This window comes from Eptatretus burgeri, chromosome 5 (assembly GCF_056783735.1).
Source record: "Eptatretus burgeri isolate ZD-2024b chromosome 5, Ebu_testis_v1, whole genome shotgun sequence".
Classification (NCBI taxonomy): domain Eukaryota; kingdom Metazoa; phylum Chordata; class Myxini; order Myxiniformes; family Myxinidae; genus Eptatretus; species Eptatretus burgeri.
Genome location: NC_140965.1, coordinates 3,598,636 through 3,610,190, shown reverse-complemented (window position 1 = coordinate 3,610,190; position 11,555 = coordinate 3,598,636).

Sequence of the window (11,555 nt, the reverse complement as noted above, 5' to 3'; positions counted from 1 at the left end):
TGGTGCCCTCCACCTATTCACTTTCCTTGCCATTATCTCTTCCTCCATCCACACACCAAGTGGCCAGCCGCATCTCAGCCGGCTCTTTACAAATCTCTCAGTCAAGCTCATCCTCACACCAATCTCCTCCCTCGGTTCATCCATCCCACTTCTATCCATCCTATTCACTCCCGCTATTCTCTTGACCCAATTGTTTTTGCAGACCTGCAGCCTCTGTTGTTGCTTCTCTGTCAGTGCCACTGTCTCCAGACCATAAAGTTAGACCGGCATTACAGAAGACCCCACAACTTTCCCTTTCAATTTCCTTGACATTTTCCTGTCTGTCACAAGTCCCCTCCACATGCACCTATCGGTATCCTCCTCCACACCTCTGCCTCCGAACTACCATCCTCAGTCACCTCTCTACATATATATCAAATTTGCTTCCCTGCTGGATCTTCTAGGCCCTCCAAACTGATGTTCAATTTCTTTCTCTGCTGTCCCACCCACATTACTTCCCGTCTTCTCCAGGCCCATCCTCAATCCTAGTCTCCTGAGGACATCCTTACAGTCTTCCAATGACTCCTGTATTTCCTGCCTGCTCTCTGCTACAATAACTGGACAGTCTACATATATTATCTTTCTAAGTATGCTTCCATTTCTGACCCTTCTGTTCACCACCTTCATCCTCATAGTAAACATAATCAACCGAATGAACTATCTTGCCTCAAACTAATGTTCTCACTCGGCTATTCTGACAACCCATGACCAACGGAAACTGTTCCCTTTGTTCCTTCATACATACCTTTCACCAACCGAGCTTCTGCTTCTGGCACTCTGATCTATCTCAGCGTGGTCATCACGATCTCTCTCGGAACAATGTCATGAGCCTTCTCAAGGTCAGCAAATCTGAAAAGCATTCCCACTTGCATTTTGAACCTCTTCTCTACCAACCAAGCTGTGTAATCATCCCATCTGTCATCTCTATCTTTTCCAAACCCCTGTTGTTCTTTCCTTAATTCCTGCTCCACCATTTTTCTTATCCTTTGATCCAGAATCCTCTTTAGCTGCGTCACGACTCGATTTGGAAATGTGATGCCTCGCTACCTCCCCAAATCTCGTGCGTCGCCCTTCCTCTTCCGTATGAGATCTATTCGACCGGTCCACTACTCCGGATATCTTACCCTCTCTCATACATACATTCAAAGCCTCTTTGTCCATCTCACTCAAACTCCTGCAATTAACATCTCTGCACATCTTCCATCAATGCCTGATGCCCTCCCCTTTTCTGTAATGCTGTACGCACCTCTGCAGCGCCTATTGAATATCCACCACTTCCACATAGCTTGCTAACTCCAGCTCGCTGGTACTTCCTCCCTGGTTCAATAGCTCATTAAAGTAGCCTTCCCATGTCGTGGCATACCTTCATTACCACCTTCATTTCCATCCACAACAACTTTCCGCCTCCATCTTTGATTACCATCCCCATTCACAACATTGCCATCCTCATCCCCTGTCTCGAGCTAATTTATAGATCATAATCTTCCCAACATCTTTGTCTAAGTTGCTGTACACATCCAATTCCACATCATCTTTGTCTTCTTCACGGCTCTTTGCTGCTTTTTTTTATTCTGCCCAGACAAGTGAATTAACCCTGCATCCGGTCGGCCTCCTCTATCCTTAATCTCCTCCATCCCCTTGCAAACCTCACCAACTGCCTTCATGACTTCCTCGGTTCCCCACACCTGGTTTACATTCCTTGACATTGCACCCTTTCCTGATGTTCTTCCACACATTTTCTCCAATACACCTAAACACCTCTCTGCACTTCTTCCACCACGCCTCCAAACCTTCGGCTTCCTCGCTGTATTGAAGTGCCCCATACTTTGCCTTCACTGGCTTCACCCTCTCCTTGTACTTTAAAACAGCTTGCTAGCTCTTAACTTCCTTCTCGTTCGGCATGCACACAACACTGGGTGGTGGTGACGAGCGGTATGCTCTCCCAGCATCACCTTGCAGTCCTTGATCCTCCACTTGTGTTGCTTCCCATAACTACCAACTAATCTGTTTTGCACTGTCTATTTCTGCACCAAAATGGTGAACAAAGGCTCCTGAAAAACATGAACATGGGATCGTGACAGGTGACATTTTATTTCATAATGATATTTTACTCATGTCCGATTACCTGGAACATGAAAACAGTGCAAAAGGCCAACGCATTCGCAATGCGGTACAACATGTGGGAACACGCTCTTGGAGTAGGCAAAGAGCAAAACACTTTATCAGGTTCGTTCAAGTGTGCAATAATGCATTCAAACTTCCTTTTGCTTTGGGAATAATATATTATTCAATTGAAGTTTGAAATGCAAATGGAACCAAACTATGGAACCCCCTCCCACAAATGGATCAAGTTGCGAGGTTATGACCACACACTCAAACCAATGACAGCATAAATGAGTGCAGACACAAAAACCTGAAAAAAGAAAAAAGTCGTACAGTACTCGAATCTGAATAGTTCACGTTGCTTTTATCGTCCAGTTCAAAATGTACAGCACCGATGAGATACCTGTGTACTGTACCGATGGATACCTGCATACTCGGGTGGTCCATGCTAAAAAATAAAAATTAAACTTACGGAATTCATGCTCCACATGGCTGCCCTCATTCCATCAGATACTGGAAACTTCATGCCAAATTTTGAGTGAATCAGAGAATATTTAGATGTTGCTTAAAATGTTGGAATTTTATGACCTGAGATTAATTCCATATTGTGTTCAGTTCTGATTCACACGCATTACATGATTTCATTCGTTTTATAGAATATTCGCTTTGGGTTATGACATTTCCAGTTCTGGATTAAATGTATGTATTACATGATTTGGCTTGTTTTCTTATTATTAGTTCCGGATAACACAGAAAATGGTGCACACAAGGAAAAAATTAATATAAAATTAAAAAAAAATTTTTTAAGCAACCCCTAAATATTGTTTCATCGAGCCAAAATTATCGACGTGTAATCAGTTGTCCACATGGAACAAGAGCAGTCTTGTGGAGCAATATATTTCACAGTTTATATTTTTGGACCACCCGACTTCATATCGTACTGATGAGATACCTGTGAGAGGTAAGAGTCTATCTCATTGTGTGTGTGTGTGTGTGTGTGTGTGTGTGTGTGTGTGTGTGTGTGTGTGTGTGTGTGTGTGTGTGTGTGTGTGTGTGTGTGTGTGTGTGTGTGTGTCCGAGTCTGATCTAATTGAAACTTCCCAGGTATATTGCTGGGGACCTGAGGATGTGCCTCTTCAAGGTTTGATATTAATCGGACAAGTGCTTCCCAAGTTATGGCCATTTATTTACCAAACCAATAACAGGACACGTTGCTGCGGACATTTATTTACCAACCAATGAAAGAACACGTTGCTGCGTAGGCGTGACTGCGTAGGCCGGTGCGTGGCCGGCCGACGATGACGTCACGTGCCGTGCCCGGTTACGATGGGGATCGGTGCCTTAGTTACCGTGGCGTAGGAGTGGCAATGGTCAATGGCAGCGAATGTCATGGCAAGCAAAGACAGGGAGGTAAACTTGATTTTAATTTGGATTTTAATTAACTCTGTGTGTGGAAGTATCACAGCAGTTGTTACTTCAATACAAGCGATTAATATGTGGAATGCATGTGAACATTCCGAACAAGCACGCATCACTTCCGGATAGTGATGACTTACTGTATTCTAATAATTTCTCGATTTCTTATGCGCATTTAAACATAAACACAATGCCCCAATCCAGTCATTTACGAGAGCGAAGGAACAGCCTGTGTGGTTGTTTGAAAGTTATTTTTTATTTTTTTGCACGTACGGCCACACACGTACGGGCACGTGAGAGCGAAGGAACGGCCTGTGTGGTTGTTGTTTCTGACATGCGGTTTGAAAGTTATTTTTTATTTTTTTGCACGTACGGCCACACACGTACGGGCACGCACGTACGGGCATGCACTAGTGCTCCCAAATAAACATTACTTGTTCTCAAACGTTATTGTGAAAAGGAAAGTGTAATAGTTACTATGATAAAGTTTACTCTTGAAAACTATCGTACAAAAGTTGAAAAAAATACCATCGTTTTTCGTTCTAAATTACATACAAACGCATAATGGAAATCGCCTTCACCCAGCATCGAGTGCTAACCAAGATGATGTCCGGCAGCTACACTGGGCTGTGTGTGTTATGAAGTGAAAATAAATAGAATGCTCAGTGGTCGTAATCCACATAGTGGACTCAGACAAAAGCCAGGATTGAGGAGGAAGGAGTAGAATGTACCATAAGCTGAATTTAATAACAGGTGCTTTAATACACACCGAAATAACAAAATATATAAAACATTAAGCATTTTATTACTTACAAAAAAATTTGCAAAAACAAGAAAAAAAGTTTTTGAAGAAAAATGTAAAAACAGAGGATTTAAATCTCAAAAAACAACCAAACAAGGTAGGAATGACACCACATTATGACGACATAATACGACACCACAATCCTCTTATGGATTACCATCACAACATCTTTTGACATTTAACTTTTGTTGTGTTCACGAATATAACCAATAATTTGCAAAATAAATGTTTGAATTCTGCTTGGTGTAAATCATGACAACACGGCAATGCACATACTTATCCACAGTTAAAACAAGCCTGTCTCCAAAGCAGTACAGCGGCGAGGCGTTTTGAATTGCACGGAGGTGAGGGGTTTTGAATTGCGTGGAGGCGAGGCGTTTTGATTTGCGCGGTGGCTAGGAGTTTTGAATTGCGTGGAGGGTAGGAGTTTTGAATTGCACGGAGGTGAGGAGTTTTGAATTGCGTGGAGGCTAGGAGTTTTGAATTGCGCGGAGGTGAGGAGTTTTGAATTGCGCGGAGGTGAGGAGTTTTGAATTGTGCGGTGGCGAGGAGTTTTGAATTGCGCGGAGACGAGGAGTTTTGAATTGCGCGGAGACGAGGAGTTTTGAATTGCGCGGAGACGAGGAGTTTTGAATTGCGCGGAGACGAGGAGTTTTGAATTGCGCGGAGACGAGGAGTTTTGAATTGCTCGGAGACGAGGAGTTTTGAATTGCTCGGAGACGAGGAGTTTTGAATTGCGCGGAGGGGAGGAGTTTTGAATTGCGCGGAGGGGAGGAGTTTTTAATTGCGCGGAGGGGAGGAGTTTTGAATTGTGCGGAGGGGAGGAGTTTTGAATTGCGCAGAGGGGAGGAGTTTTGAATTGCGCGGAGGGGAGGAGTTTTGAATTGCGCGGAGACGAGGAGTTTTGAATTGCGCGGAGGGGAGGAGTTTTGAATTGCGCGGAGGGGAGGAGTTTTGATTGCGCGGAGGGGAGGAGTTTTGAATTGCGCGGAGGGGAGGAGTTTTGAATTGCGTGGAGGGGAGGAGATTTGAATTGCGCGGAGGGAGGAGTTTTGAATTGCGCGGAGGGAGGAGTTTTGAATTGCGCGGAGGGGAGGAGTTTTGAATTGCGCGGAGGGAGGAGTTTTGAATTGCGCTGAGGGGAGGAGTTTTGAATTGCGCGGAGGGGAGGAGTTTTGAATTGCGCGGAGGGGAGGAGTTTTGAATTGCGCGGAGGGGAGGAGTTTTGAATTGCGCGGAGGGGAGGAGTTTTTAATTGCGCGGAGGAGAGGAGTTTTGAATTGCGCGGAGGGGAGGAGTTTTGAATTGCGCGGAGGGGAGGAGTTTTGAATTGCGCGGAGACGAGGAGTTTTGAATTGCGCAGCGGCGAGGTGTTTTGAATTGTGTGGCCGGTTGGTATTTGTAACAACGCAGGCCCCGTTTGTACCAATGTCACAATGTATGGTGAGGCGAGCGTAGCGAGCCGATCCACACCAGTATATTTTTATATTTGATCATTGATGTCATTAATTGCATTAATATATCAACACCATTAAAATATATTCATACATCTATTCATACATCCATACTATTAATCAATACCTGCACCATGAATTTGTTTCATAATAAATAATTAAGATTTGTGCATAAACAAAATTATACCAAGTTAAGAGAAAGAAAAATGTCTTGCAATGAACGTGATTTGATTTGGCTTTGGTTGAACTTTTCAACTTCTCAAAAAAACAAACATCTGAGGCTGAAATTTGGTCCAAACTTTCATGTGGAGCACGTGGATGCTGTTTTTTGTCATTGCTAGGAGCGGAACTGTACCACTGATGGAGTACCCCACCCCCTCCTTGGTTTGGTTTGGATTTTATTCAGGGTGCCGGCAATAACTCACCTCCTCATTGAAAGACACCAGGAGATTTTTAAAGCCACCAGACGTTTGTCTGTGAGCAGGATATGGGCTGTTTCACAGTCATGGTCATTTCTGGTATTTTGTACCCTTGCATGCTAAATAGCTAATTGAGAGGCTGTAGTAGCTCTGTCATTAGGGCCAGTAGTTGGTACTAGTGATGGCACAACTTGGACCACTTTTTATTTGACAAAAAAATATCAATTTTTGGCAGAATAGCATTTTTTTTGGTATTCTGCCAGTCAATTTTTGGCAGAAAAATTGCCATTTTTTTTGACAAATAGCTGTCTCATTTTCTCCAGGTACACTGCATTCACAGCGTATAAACAAATACAAGCAGAAGTTGGGACTTTTATTTGTTGTTGCATCAATTTAATACAATTTATTTCACCCTCAATAAATATGTCCCACCGTTCGTCCGTCAAAAAATGTCCTCTCCGGAAATGCATATTGTAGAAGAATTTTTTTTATCTAAATAAAGGGTCTTTTTGAAAGTTTATTGTGTGTTTTACCAAGTGTGTATATACCTGCACTGATATTATGCTACAAAGTTTGAGTGTAACCAATAACCTTCTATTTGCATGGCCTGCACTGATTGCCTTACATGTGTCCGTCAAAAAATGTGTCCTCTCCGGAAACACCTAAACTGCTACGAGTTATCAGAAAACTACTTGCTGGCTATAAATTTTGATGTGTTGTAAGGTTGACATGGTCATGAATATCCATTATCAGTAAAAGGTATTTACATTTATGTAATTTATCTTGTTACAACACTGATTGAATGTCCATGTCAAAAATGTCCTCGCCGGAAAGTTATTCAATGGCATTCAAGAGGAGATTAATCACATGAAATGACATTGAATTTTGTACAATTATTGCTTCATCCAGCACAATATTGACTATTGTTTATAAAGTATGCTGAATTTGATTACTTTTAACACATTTACTTTTAACTACTTTTAACATATCTTTTTTTCTGGATATTTGAAACTTAGTTCAGTCTTTTATTGATATTTCTACAAATATACTTCATTTGTATACTGAATCATAATTCCAGTAATGGAATAATACTTGTGGAACATATGGAAACCACTGAAGTTTGATAGTGTTGTTATTTTGTGGTTATAGTTGAATTGTATTAATGACTGTTGTAGTTTAAAAAATACTCTCCTCACATCCTAGGGGTATTATTTTTAATAAGAAATATTCATTCAGATGCTCCAAAAATTTGGATTTAAGTATTGTAATTAACAATGTTGGATTTTGGAGAAATAAAAATATAAAAATATTGAGCTTGAATTTTTAGTGGTTGTGAGACAAACTTGGTACCCTCATTGTGAAACAGCCCATATCTCTAAACGTTGTAGACGGATTTAGATAAAACTTGTTGGACAGGTTGGTTCAGGTGGCAAGAACGGATTGAATCGATTTTGATGAAGATCCAGATCTGGCCTCTACCGGGCGTAGTGGCGTGCGCCTGTAATCCGGCTACTCGGAGGCTTGGGTTGGAGGATTGCTTGAGGACGGGGGCTCTGCACTGGGCAGGGTGTAGAGCAGCCCGGAATCATGGCGAAACCCAAATCCTGATCCCTGTGTCGTAAGAGGCGACCAGGGTTGCGTCAGGAAGGGCATCCGGCGTAAAACCTGTGCCAAATCAGTATGCGGATCATAACGGATGATCCGCTGTGGCGACCCCTAACGGGAGCAGCCGAAAGATGAACAACAACATCCAGATCTGGCCTCTCAGTGGACTACATAACGCAATAAACGAATCAGCCTGGCGGACGGTATGAGCTCTACTGAGTGTTGTAGTTTGTTTGTTTTTAGCTGACCTGTAAAGTAGTTTCGGGAAGCTGGCACGCCATTCGTCCGTCCACAAATACTTTCATATTATTCTCTGAAACCACACATACGGTTTTGATGAAACTTCACCACAATGTATTTACCAAAGTTTGTTCATGGCATAAAAAAAAACCTGGCCCAAAGGGGGTCTACGGTAGTTGCCCCCCAAAATATGTATTTACTTTCTTCTCCTAAACTACACGTGCATTTCCGATGGAACTTCACCACACCCTTCATCACCGGCGATGTACCAAGGTTTGTTCATGACATTAAACAACAAAAAATAATCCACAGTTATTTACTTTGTTCTCCGTTACATGTTTGTGGGTGTCATCCATGCCTACCAGTGGTTCCCTGGTTATGGTATTCAGCAGTTACCAGGAGAGCACCCTGGGGGTATTGCCCCCCCCCAGTGTTTTATATCTTATTTGTATTTATTATTGAGACACTCTGATACCCTCACTGTTGACACACATCACATTGCACAGACTGCCATTAGTAAAAAGCATTATAAGTAATTGATAACAATCATTTATAATGAAGAATCAAATTGTCAAAAGAGCTGTTTGCGTTGATTCAATAAGATTGGAGCAACAAGTGTGATGAGAACTTGAAAATCACAAACAAATGCTGAAGAAAGCTTTGATCGACACATCAAACAAAGCACTACGAATGTGTTCGATACATACTTATTTATTTATTATACATGCAAACGGTGGCGTTTCTTTTTTCCATTTTTAAAAAATTATTCACAAATATTTCAAAAGATCGAATTAATAATTCAAATAAACTTTTAATCATTTCAAAATTACTTACTGTATTACTGGTTTCTCTGAAATAGGGACCGGCGTTGTCTGGTGTATTGTGTCCGAGTGATTTATCGAAGCTCCATCATGAGCCTCATCTCAGTCCGTCAAGTCGTGGCCGATTTCTGGTGACAATCGTGATGAGATTTTTTTTTTCTTTGTATACCTTGTCGAGGCTTGTATGAGAGCGAACAGACAATGCACAGCGAGGGGGGCATGAGACAGGAGGGACGGGAGTGGGAAGGACAAAACAGTGGGGAACAGAGACATTAGATTTGTGGAAGGGAGAGGGATGGGGTGGGGAACATGGGGAATAGAAGATGGACATTACAGGGACTTTCAGGAAGGAAAGCAGGGAATTTGAAGTTGTTGGGTTTGGGGTGGATCAACGGGGGTAGAAAAGATCGAGGTTTTGGATGGGGGATGACAAGAGGTGGTGGTGAACAGCTGTTTTGAAGGCCTGGAGGGAATAATGGGATTGAAGAGAGTATGGGGGTTTATTCCAAAGGTGGGGAAAAAGAGGAATGAAAGAGTGAAGGTGAGCAGTGATTCGTGATTTTGGTAGTTTTACCAGAAGGGGGTTGTTGGTGGATCTTGAGCGCCCAGCAGAAATATGGTGGGAACAAATCACAGACACAGCAGGGGGGCGAGACTGCAGAGGAGACAGTAGAAGATAGAAAGACCACCGACCAGCCTGCGGTGAGAGAGTGAGAGGCCCACGGACTCAGCCTCATCGCGGGAGATGCCAATGATCCGAAATGCCTTGGTTTCCACGGCGTGAAGCCGAGAATGGTGGGAGGCAGGAGCACCAGCCCAGAGGGGAGAACAGTACACCATCAGGCTGCGGATGAAAGCTTTGTATGTGGTCAGGAGCTCAGGTGGGCTGAGGAGGACTTTGCACGACGGTGGATTCCCAGTCGGCAACTGGCTTTGGAGGCCAGGTTGGATATGTGGCTTTCCCTGGAAAGGTCATGGCAGATAGTGAGACCGAGAAGCTTGAAAGAAAGGACTTCTTCCAGAGGATTGTTGAGAAAGTGGATGGGGCGGGGGGGGGGGTTCCAAATGGTCCTTTCGGAGAGACATAGTGAGAGTGTGAGATTTGTCCGGATTGAAAGACAAGTTCCACGTGTTGAACCAGTTTGTGATTTTACCCAGATCTGCAGTGAGCAAAGAAGCTGCTGCTTGCCGGTCTGAGGGATGACAGATGGTACGGCAGACAGTGGAGTCATCAGCAAAGAGATATAGAAGATTTTCCAGAGTCGAAGTGATCAATGATGAAAACCAGAAAAACAACAGGGCCCAGAACGCTGCCTTGAGGAACTCCAGCCTGGAAAGGAAGAGGGGATGAAAGAACTCCATTTAGGGCCACACGTAGACTGCGACAGGAGAGGAAGTCTGTGAGCCATGAGTGGAGATGGTCTTGCGTACCATAGGAAGAGAGTTTGGTGAGCAGGGTAGGGTGCCAGACCTTGTCAAAAGCATGCGATATGTTTCAGGATATGGCTCTGATTTCATGTCCTCCATTGAGGACCTCCACCCATTGTTGGGAGAGCAGAAGCAGCATATCCAGGGTAGAGTGACCTGGTCTGAAAACACATGGATGATCGGAAATCAAGACATTGGAGAAGAGGAAGAATTTAATGTCTGAAGCGATGATGGATTCCATAACTTAGCTGATGATTGGGAAAAGGCTGATTGGTCTGTAGTTGCATGGATCTGTTTCTGCACCTTTGTTATGCGGGGCAGTAATGTTTGCTGATTTCCAAGCAGATGGCAGATGACCTTGAGAAAATGAGAGGGTGAATAGAACACAGAAAGGACTTCTTCCAGAGGAGCAGGTTTTTCGGACACATGGGCTGATGCCGTCTGGACTGGTTGCAGAATCTGAGTTGAGGGTTGACAGTAAACTCTCCACTTTGTCAGAATAGAAGAAAAGGGCACAGAGTCCAGGGACAGTTGGGTGTGACTGGGTAAGGCGGGTACAGAAAGCGATGGGTTTCGGACAAAAGATTTTGATGCAAACACCAAGTTTAGGCATTCAGCCTTTTCACATGCAGCGTCAGCAGTGTGGCCATTTGAGGTAAGGGAGGGGATAGAGGGGGAACATACACCAGAAACAGATTTGATTAGACGCCACCGGGATTTTGAGGAGGGAGAGAGGTTTGAGAGTTCAGACTTGAGATGAGAAAGATGTTGTTTTCTGGCTCTCCTGAGGGTGGATACACACTTGTTCTTTAGAAGGAGCTTTATGGGAGGAAGTGAGATTGCCCTCAGTTGGGTTTGCTTTCCATGAGGCAAAGGCAAGTTGTTTCAGGACAACTGCCTCGCCACAAGCTTCAGTAAACCAAGGGCGGGAGGAAGGGTAGGACAACTGAACACGAGAGGGGATAAATCTGTGCAGGAGGAAGAGAAAGTTTCTTTGAAAGAATTCCCAGGATGAGTTGATGTTTGAGAAAGTAGCGATAGGAGACCAGTCTGTAAGTTTGATGGCTGCTCGGAGACCCTGCCAGTCGGCTTGAGTGAAATGCCAGACTCGACGGCGGTGAGGTGGTTCTCTGATAAAAGCCAGTGAGATGTCCACTTTGACAATCAATGATCTCTCGGACTCTCTGGAAAATCCTCTATTTCTCTTTGCCGATGACTCCACCCTCTG